Source organism: Telopea speciosissima, chromosome 7, assembly GCF_018873765.1.
Source record: "Telopea speciosissima isolate NSW1024214 ecotype Mountain lineage chromosome 7, Tspe_v1, whole genome shotgun sequence".
NCBI lineage: Eukaryota > Viridiplantae > Streptophyta > Magnoliopsida > Proteales > Proteaceae > Telopea > Telopea speciosissima.
The window spans coordinates 23,927,457-23,937,452 of record NC_057922.1 but is presented as its reverse complement, the minus strand read 5'-3'; positions in this window follow the sequence as shown (position 1 = coordinate 23,937,452).

Here is a 9,996-nt window from a genome sequence, read left to right as displayed (position 1 = left end):
CATGACTTAGACCACATTAAATAGTTGCTCCCATCAAGCTTAACAGAGTAGACAGGGATAGAAGGAAAATCATCACAGGTGTTTCCTCCATCCAAAGTAGGGGATACGGTTGAAGTCGCTGAAGTATCTGTGCCTTCCATGAGAAACCAAAAAATAAAGGCAACCACAAGAACAAAGGGTGTTTGAAGAGATCACCAAAGCATGCCACAAAGAACAAAGCATAGCATGAACACAAAAAAAATCAGATTTGAGAATAAACCATCAGATTTGGTTTAAACCATATAGGTCGGCAAAAAAGGACCCTTGGTGGGAGAAAAAAAATCACCGCTAAGGGTGGGAAAAAAGACTCACGATTCCAAGAAGGAACTGCGAGAGAGATAGAGAGGCGAGAAAAGGGAGCCGGCGGGAAGAGGCGGTGGCGGTGGCGGTGTCGAGTGGTGGTGGTTAGGGTATGATGAAGGAGAGAGAGAGAGAGAGAAAAGAGAATGGAGGCTAGGGTTTTTTCGGATACCTAGGTGGGTCTCTGCTCTGATACCATGTTGTGAATTGGAAAATGTGACTTGTATCCATTATGGCAAAATTCTCCTTTATTTATAATAGTTTGAAGTAGGGTTACAGTAAGGTTACAATAAAGAGTAAGAAAAGATTATACTACCTCTGCGGCCCTGCACCCATATTACACCCACATCATAGAACCAATATTAGCATACATGCTATATTACAATAAAAATGAATCAAGGTAAGTAAATGAACACTCACATATAAGAGTCGCCATTGGGCTATTCATAACTTCATTTGGAAGCTGCAGGATATAGTCTGGAATGGTGACACCCATTAAAAATTGTGCTAGTTCATTGGTAAAGTTGTTGCAGTTGTGAGTTAGTAAGTTGTAAGTCCAAACTGTGTAACGGGGGCTTATCTCCTGCAAATAATCCTCAAAAACCTCCTTGGGGATATGTGTAACACCCAAGTCCACCACACGGATTGGTGTTCCATATAGTGTCTTTCCAACTGGAGAATGGTGAATGCCTCCGCCAAAGTAGTATTCACTCCCATACACAACTATGCCAATGTGCCTGTCATCATCCACAATAGAAGAAATAAATACACTTGGATAAATTACCATACAAATCAAATAAAAGTCAAATTCCAAACATCTTGCCTGCCACGTATATAACTACAACATAAGGATTGTAGGCAACTCCTTGACTGCAACCACTATATTCATCATCACGTACTACATTCACTGGAATTTTTGCACGTTATTGAAGCTATTTGTTCGGTCAATTGTTACCACTATTAAGCAATTTTAAAGAATATAAAGAAGCACAAAACTGATTTAGAGATTATCAAAATAACTACACACTCAAATCATAGGTGCAAAACTTGGTGGTAAATCGAGCCACTATTCCATCCACATGTTCTTGGTCAAAGATTATATTGAATTCCTCTCCAGAACAGCATTTTTATGTCACATTTTCATCATCATTATCATCATAATAATTTGTTTTCTCCTTTGATAGGAAAGACTATGAGATATTTTATCAACATCCACTTCATAAAACATATAAGACTAGCATATAGTATAAACTCATTGTCACAGAATAGAGATTCGATTCCAGTATTATTTATAAAACTCTAAAACCCTCTACTCTCAACCATACTCTGTATGGTATCCTTACCTCCAATCCTGCTCCAGCCTTTCACAGTTTCACTTAATTCAAACTCTAACTCTAACTTATCGCTTTTCACTCCTTAATTTCTAAATTTAATTCAAAACCCATTATTTTAACCTCTCCTTTTCACATCTTGCCTGACTATTTTGAAGAGTCCATTAGTTTATCAGAACCCAAGCCCAAAATATTAAAGCACTGACAATAAATTTTTTTAAATGCCCGTATCCAGATCATGTACAAAAATACATGAGCTACTTCAATAGATATATTATAAAACACCTACTTTTTCAACCTAATACCATTTGCTCTAACTGTTAACACACGGCAACTGGAAGGTGCTCTGGCATTTGAATATCCCATCTAAATTATCAAATAAACCCCCCATAATGGCCCCATGTTATTAGCACAACTATTGTGAAAAATTTGGCCACTGCAAAATCAACTGCTGCTAGCAATATCTTAGCAAATTGTGCTGGATGCATTTATCACGCATAGTAAATTTCAGCATTCAAATATACAACTGCCAGAAGCATCGAGCCATTGGTGCACAAATTTAACTTACCATATGCCTTCTATAGATTTCCCCAAGAAGGTCGTAGACAGCTGGCGTGCAAGTCCTTTACTTAAATCATAAATATTCAAGCTCACTTTGTAACCATCCTGTAACAATTTAACTGTTGTCAGCATAAAGGGTGCATGTACAAAGGAAGACAAACCCTAGTAACCAAAGAGCAGGGGAAAAGTTACACATAACATATAGCCCGGGAATAATAGCAGATAGGTGTAAGAAAAATGACTTTATACCTTAACCATCTCCAGAAAGCCCAATATGCAAGTTCAGAGTAAGAAACGTTGGGAAGTGCTAAGGAAGGATCAGAACAACCTATTTCAATTGGATAAAGAAATTTGATAGATTCAGTTGCAGAATTAAGCTGAATAGCGTGATCATATCCATCATATAATTCAAACTAACAGCATCAAACGTTTGTTTTTTAAACGGCTTAGCCATATGCATTGCATATGCTCTTCATACCGGATAAGAATTAGGTCTCTGAAGACGCAACAAGCATCTACAAAGGGAAAAAAGATTTCAACAGATGGCACCAATTCTTAACCAACTAGCCTCGTACTCGTTCGATCAAACGAAACATCAAAATAATAACACAAACAACTTTCTGACGAATCAATTTCAAAATCAAGAACACTAATTTTTAACAACAAATCATAAACTTTTAATTAATTTTGGACTTCAAATTTGAAAGAATAATTAAATCTTGAACCCAAAAACTACCACACAAACTGAAATATATATGAGAAAAAGAACCAGGCACAAAAATGAACATATATTCTGCTAGAATTAGATTATATCCCGAAAATGCATATAAAACAAATCAAATATCCCCCCAAAAATATAAATTTGGAAAAAATATACATCAGCAGTAGAGATGGATAAGAATAGAAAACCAGACCTGTAGTCTATTGTCTTTCCGACTTCTCTTGAGAATGTTTGTGAATAAATTGCAAGTGAAATGAACTAACTCAACAAACAAAACGAGTTCGAGGGTGGACAAAAATAAAAGATTTTATGTTCTTCTTCTCTCATTTCATGTTTTATAATTAAATCATAATTAGTCAAATACTCAAATGTTTACCCAAAAAAATCAGAATTAATCAAATGGTAGACCAATGTTATGTTTGGTACACATTCTTGGAATACATTAATTAAATCATATAAAATACAGTCTTCATTTCAAAAATCCATTATACGATTTAAAACATTCTCAAAGTATTTAATTACGATTTAAGTTGAGATCTTCAAGGGATGGGATGCCCAAGACCCACAAAATGTTGAGATTGAGAAAATGAGATGACAAATATATGTTAAATAAATAGTGGATCCAGATGTTTAAGATCATTGGAACACAGACAACTTTCTGACGAATCAATTTCAAAATCAAGAACATTAATTTTTAACAACAAATCATAAACTTTTAATTAATTTTGGACTTCGAATTTGAAAGAATAATTAAATCTTGAACCCAAAAATTACCACACAAACTGAAATATATATGAGAAAAAGAACCAGACACAAAAATGAACATATATTCTGTTAGAATCATATTATATCCAAAAAATGCATGTAAAACAAATCAAATATCCTTCAAAAAATGTAAATTTTGAAAAAAATATACCTCAACAGTAGAGATGGATAAGAATAGAAAACCAGGCCTGTAGTCTATTGTCTTCCCGACTTCTCTTGAGAATGTTTGTGAATAAATTGCAAGTGAAACGAACCAACTCAACAAACAAAACGAGTTCGAGGGTGGACGAAACTAAAAGATTTTATGTTCTTCTGCTCTCATTTCATGTTTTATAATTAAATCATAATTAGTCAAATACTCAAACGGTTACCCAAAAAAATCATAATTAATCAAATGGTAGACTAATGTTATGTTTGGTACACATTCTTGGAATACATTCATTAAATCATATAAAATACAATCTTCATTTCAAAAATCCATTATACGATTTAAAACACTCTCAAAGTATTTAATTATGACTTAAGTTGAGATCTTCAAGGGATGAGATGCCCAAGACCCACAAAATGTTGAGATTGAGAAAATGAGATGACAAATATATGTTAAATAAATAGTGGATCTAGATGTTTAAGATCATTGGAACACAGACAACTTTCTGACGAATCAATTTCAAAATCAAGAACACTAATTTTTAACAACAAATCATAAACTTTTAATTAATTTTGGACTTCGAATTTGAAAGAATAATTAAATCTTGAACCCAAAAACTACTACACAAACTGAAATATATATGAGAAAAAGAACCAGACGCAAAAATGAACATATATTCTGCTAGAATTAGATTATATCCCGAAAATGCATATAAAACAAATCAAATATCCCCCCAAAAATATAAATTTTGAAAAAATATACCTCAGCAGTAGAGATGGATAAGAATAGAAAACCAGGCCTGTAGTCTATTGTCTTTTCGACTTCTCTTGAGAATGTTTGTGAATAAATTGCAAGTGAAACGAACTAACTCAACAAACAAAACGAGTTTGAGGGTGGACAAAAATAAAAGATTTTATGTTCTTCTTCTCTCATTTCATGTTTTATAATTAAATCATAATTAGTCAAATACTCAAATGTTTACCCAAAAAAATCAGAATTAATCAAATGGTAGACTAATGTTATGTTTGGTACACATTCTTGGAATACATTCATTAAATCATATAAAATACAGTCTTCATTTTAAAAATCCATTATACGATTTAAAACACTCTCAAAGTATTTAATTACGATTTAAGTTGAGATCTTCAAGGGATGGGATGCCCAAGACCCACAAAATGTTGAGATTGAGAAAATGAGATGACAAATATATGTTAAATAAATAGTGGATCCAGATGTTTAAGATCATTGGTGGAAGATTAATGTTGCATTTGGCATGATTTCTTGGAATGCATTCCAAGAATGCAGAAACCAAACGTAACCTTAATTTTTCAAAATGCAAACTATCGATGGGATACATGATTTTTTCTTGGGAGAGAACACCACCCGGTCGCACCAGACATGCCGCCCCTACGTCCTGACAAAGGGGCATGTAAAATGACTGTCGCACCCTTAATCATTTTTTAGGTTCTAAGGGGTGCAACGGTCATTTCGCATGCCCCTATGTCAAGGTGGCATGCACTACATGACTGTGTGACGTTCTCTTTCCTTTTTTTTTTTTTTTTTTTTTTTCAAACACAATTAAACAATCAATTAAAAGCAATCAAGGAAATATATGATTAATATAAATGTGAAGCTTGACAAAATACCAATCTAAATAATTCTTTCAAGGAAAGGGAATCACTACTAAGTTACATGGCCCTTGCACCAAAGCAAGAGCTAATGAAAGCGTACAAACACAGCCAGCAGGAATGACAATTTTCATTTCAACAGGGTGGGGGCAAGGGCAATCATTTTGTATCAGGGCGCAAGAACCACGTAACAGCCTGACAGACTTCTTTTTCCCCTCTTTAAGACAACGTTTGGTAACTCTCCAAGAGAACAGTTCTTTTGTTCTTCTGTGCTACGGGAACAAAAAAAACACTCAAAATGTGTACAATTACAACATCATCCACCCCATATGACATAACTAAATATTTTTAAGCAGAGGATATACTGACACCTAACCTGCTTAACTCAGTGGGTCACTCAAATTTTTGTAGTCCCATCTTTAAATCAGAGGATTTTTTTCTTTCTAAAGTATTCTACAACTTATCGACCAAATATACTACACAAAGCCTGGTCAATGCCGTGGACATGACCGAGTGGTTTCGTGGCCAGTTGGGTTTCGCCCCTTTTCCTTCTCACACCACTACATGGCTGATTTACTGACGTGTTGGATGGGTCAGCAATCACTGGCTGAGAGTTATATGGGCCCAATGTGCTTTTCTTGTTACTCAAGTTCAAGCCTAGTTGGATTGACTAGTCCGATACTTACTTTTTAAGTAATGAATTGACTTAGTCTGATATGAATTCTAGGCTGTGTTTGGCATGCATTTTAGGTAGATTTTGTATTCTCATAAAAACAATTGTTTATCGTCCAAGAATGTGAAATAAATTTGGAATGCATTTCAATAATGCATAGCAAACACTACCCTAATTTCTAACCCCTTGATTTCCCTTTACCAACAAAGGCTCCGTTTGGTCGAAAAGGGAATTTAAACTAAAGACGAGTAAAAATTTACAAACCTAATATTCAAATAAAGATTTAATTTTTATTTTACTTTGCAAATCTAACAATGAACTTAGATGCAAAATGAAGTGAAATTTAATAAACTAATATGAAGTGATCAAGAATTAGTAATATAATCATGTTAGGTAATCATTAAAAAAAAAAAAAAAATTTCTAGGTTTGAAATTTTCATTTTTCTTCCCTTTAACTTCCCTTGCAACCAAACGAAGCCAAATAAAGATTTATTGAGTGATACACTTCTATAAGGTATCTCTTGATAGGCATTTTGAAAATTATCTGATCATAATCTTAAAAAAGATTTGGCTCTCCTCCTCTTAAACTCGAGCGATCAAAATTTTGTGAAACTACATAAGGATGACAACTAAACTCTGACAATTGGTTTTTCAAATTCCAGTGAACAATGATCTAAATGTTGTGATCAAACTACGGTAATAGGAAATGTGCAACTATGAGACCTTTGTTCTTGTTTTTTTTTTCTTGTTAGTTTCAATAAACTTGTTCGTGGGTGATTTTTCTAACAAACGGTTTATCCCAAGGTTTAGGTTTCATGTTTAATATATCATGGAGCTTTGACGGCGTTTCTTCCACTAAACGGTTGTAAAATGATGGAAGAAAGCAAGGAGGAAAGAAAAAAAAAAAGGAGTTTTTTTTTGTTTTTTTTTTTTTTTTTGGGGGGGGGGGGGTTAAATCATAAGGAGATGATTCAATCGATAGGTTTTTTTTTTTTTTTTTTAACCTCGAATATTACCTGGAACCCAGGGTGGCCCCTGGGATTTTATTGATAAAAAGGCTAAAGAATACAAGGGGAGGACATAACCCGCCTTACCCCAATCGATAGTTGGTATTTAATATATCCCCTAAGAGATTTCGACCCTCCCCAAACTCCTCAGTGGCGGGAGCCTTGTGCACTGGGTATACTTTTTTGTACATTTTAGAAGTGCACCTATAATTTATAAAATAAAATTCTTTTTTTTTTTGGGGGGGGGGGGGAGAAATAAGCACATGATGTTGGAGTGTGAAGGAATCTGCATGCCCTCTTACATAATGACTCATGGGGCATACATTAACACTCTTTGCTCAATGAATAAATTGACCGCTTTATCGAATGATTCGTCTCCCCACACTCTCATTGGTGCGGTCTCCCAGTCTGGCGTCATGGGCAACTTTGCCCTTATTATTTTTTTGTGAAAAAATTACTTCATTCAAGAACAAAACACGCGGCGAATACAAAATATTATAACGATCATATTACAAAACATTAGAAATAAAAGGGCGGGGGGAGGAACCTCATATTACAAAATTATAGTGTTTGGGTGCAAACGATATTTACCAAAAAAAAATTGTAAAAGATGCTAACAAATCTGCCACACTATTGCTTTGCCGAAAGGTGTATGAAAGATGGGGTGACTATGTACAAATACATCCCTTAGTGTACGGGCAACAGATATGATTCTTGGATGAGTCACATCCTTTAGTGAACGGGCAAGAGATATGACTCTTGAATGAGTCACAATGCCGAGCATTGCCTATAAAATGTGACATTGTCAGGTTTACACATCAATAAACAAAAGGTTCAGTTCGACGAATTGTTTGTTCAACTCGACATTGAAGCATGTTCATGGATATGGCTTCACTGTAGAACCAAGCTTAATTGATGTTGATTTCTTGGATTGATATTGTTTTAGTAGTTGTGAACAGTGATCTATTTTTTTTTGGTAAACAAGTGAACTGTTATTGACTTGCATTTTTTGGTGAGGTGATGAGTTCAGATATGGCTGGTCGACATTTTTTTAGTGGGTTTCTTCTTAGAAGAATGGGTTCTTTCTTTTTCTAGCCATTTTTTTAAATGGTTAGACAAATTAATGAAAGTGTATGTAGTTCGTGTGTGGGTTTTGGTTATATAGAATTTCTGGTTGATATTTGTTGATTTTTCCAAAAAAACACCTTTTTTTTTTTCTTATCACAAACAATGTTACTACTCTATGTCACAAGAGCCTTACCGGGTTTGTTGGCTCAGACTTTCAAAATCAACCTTAGTTTGGATTTGATGAAATTAATTGGATCCAAATTCCAAATAAAATGTCACTAGATCCTTGTTTCGATGACCCAATATGATTCAAATACTTCAATTCTTTCTTTTTGTTGGTTAATAAAAAGATTTGGATTCCAAGCATCTTACTATATTAATATATCACTATTACTCATATATCTTTATAGTATATTTCATACTCTAATGGAAATGATTTGTAATATTTAAAGGTGATAAACATGAAGGTTTGATTGGGGTTTCAAACATGGCATGCACACTGCTTTCGCCACTAGTAAAAGAAAAACTAGTTAAGTATAGCAGTGCACTTGACCAACTTTATTTAGACTGAAACTTAAAAACCTTTGGTAATTTATTTAAAAAAAAAAAAAAAAAAAAAAACTCTGTTGGGTTAGTTGTTCACAAAATTTGCCGCAAAACACAGCTGTGTCACTATCCTTAGATGCCAAATGAATGGACCTATCGGTTGTCAATTATTTATCTTACTAATATAATAAGTGAAAGGCAATGGTTAAATATGATAAATTTCTGACAAGGTAAATGTTCTTGGTAGAAGTTGAGTGTATGTTTACTTTGCTAAGTTGGCATGATAGATCAAATAAGATACGAAAAACAAGAAGGTTGTCAACAATTTATCTTACCAACATAGTAATGTAAATATGATAAATTTCTGACAAGGTAAAGGTTGTTCGTAGAAGTTGAGTATATGCTTACTTTGCTAAGATTGTGAACTTAGTGGTGATTTATGCTATAGGTTTGCATTACTAAAATTGTTTATTATTGTCATTAGTTGTTTTTTTTAAAATATAATATGGAGGCTCACCAAGTAAGAATCAACCATCACGTAATGTTTTATTAGTGAATCCTCTTTTCTCTAGTGAATCTCTTAGTAGGATCTAAACCCAGATAAAATTTTGACCATCCGTCAGAGAAAAAAAACGAATTAGGTGAGATGACGATTCGTACCTCCAACTCTATTTATATCGATCAAATTGAGATGGAATGTAATAACCACCATAGTTTATATTAGGAACAAACACAAGAAAAAGAACGATAATAAGCCAAAAAATAAAGTTAAACGTGCCACCATAGAGACTAGTAATTATATATTATATAAGTGAAAGAGCAATCTAAGATTGAAAGTATCTCTCTCTCCCTCTATATATATATATATATATATATATATATATATACACTAGCTAATGGATCAGTTGGCTCTCCTTTGATCCCTTTAATATTTAGGTTAAAATTCGTTTAGACGGTCCGGTCCGTCTTGATAAGTTTTTCAGACATTTTATATTTTTGAGCAAAGTAGGGGTGTAAGTTTGGCCCTATCGACTTGAGCCCACCCTGAGCCCAAACAGGGCTTGGGCTAGATTTTTCAACTCTGAGGGCGGGTTCGAGTTGAAATTTTTAGGCCTTGGGTTAGGGTCGGGCTAGGCCAGGGTTGAGGCTTTGGTCTAAGCCCAGCCCAGCCCAACCCGACCTTATGTTAGGTTATGCTTTACAATTTAT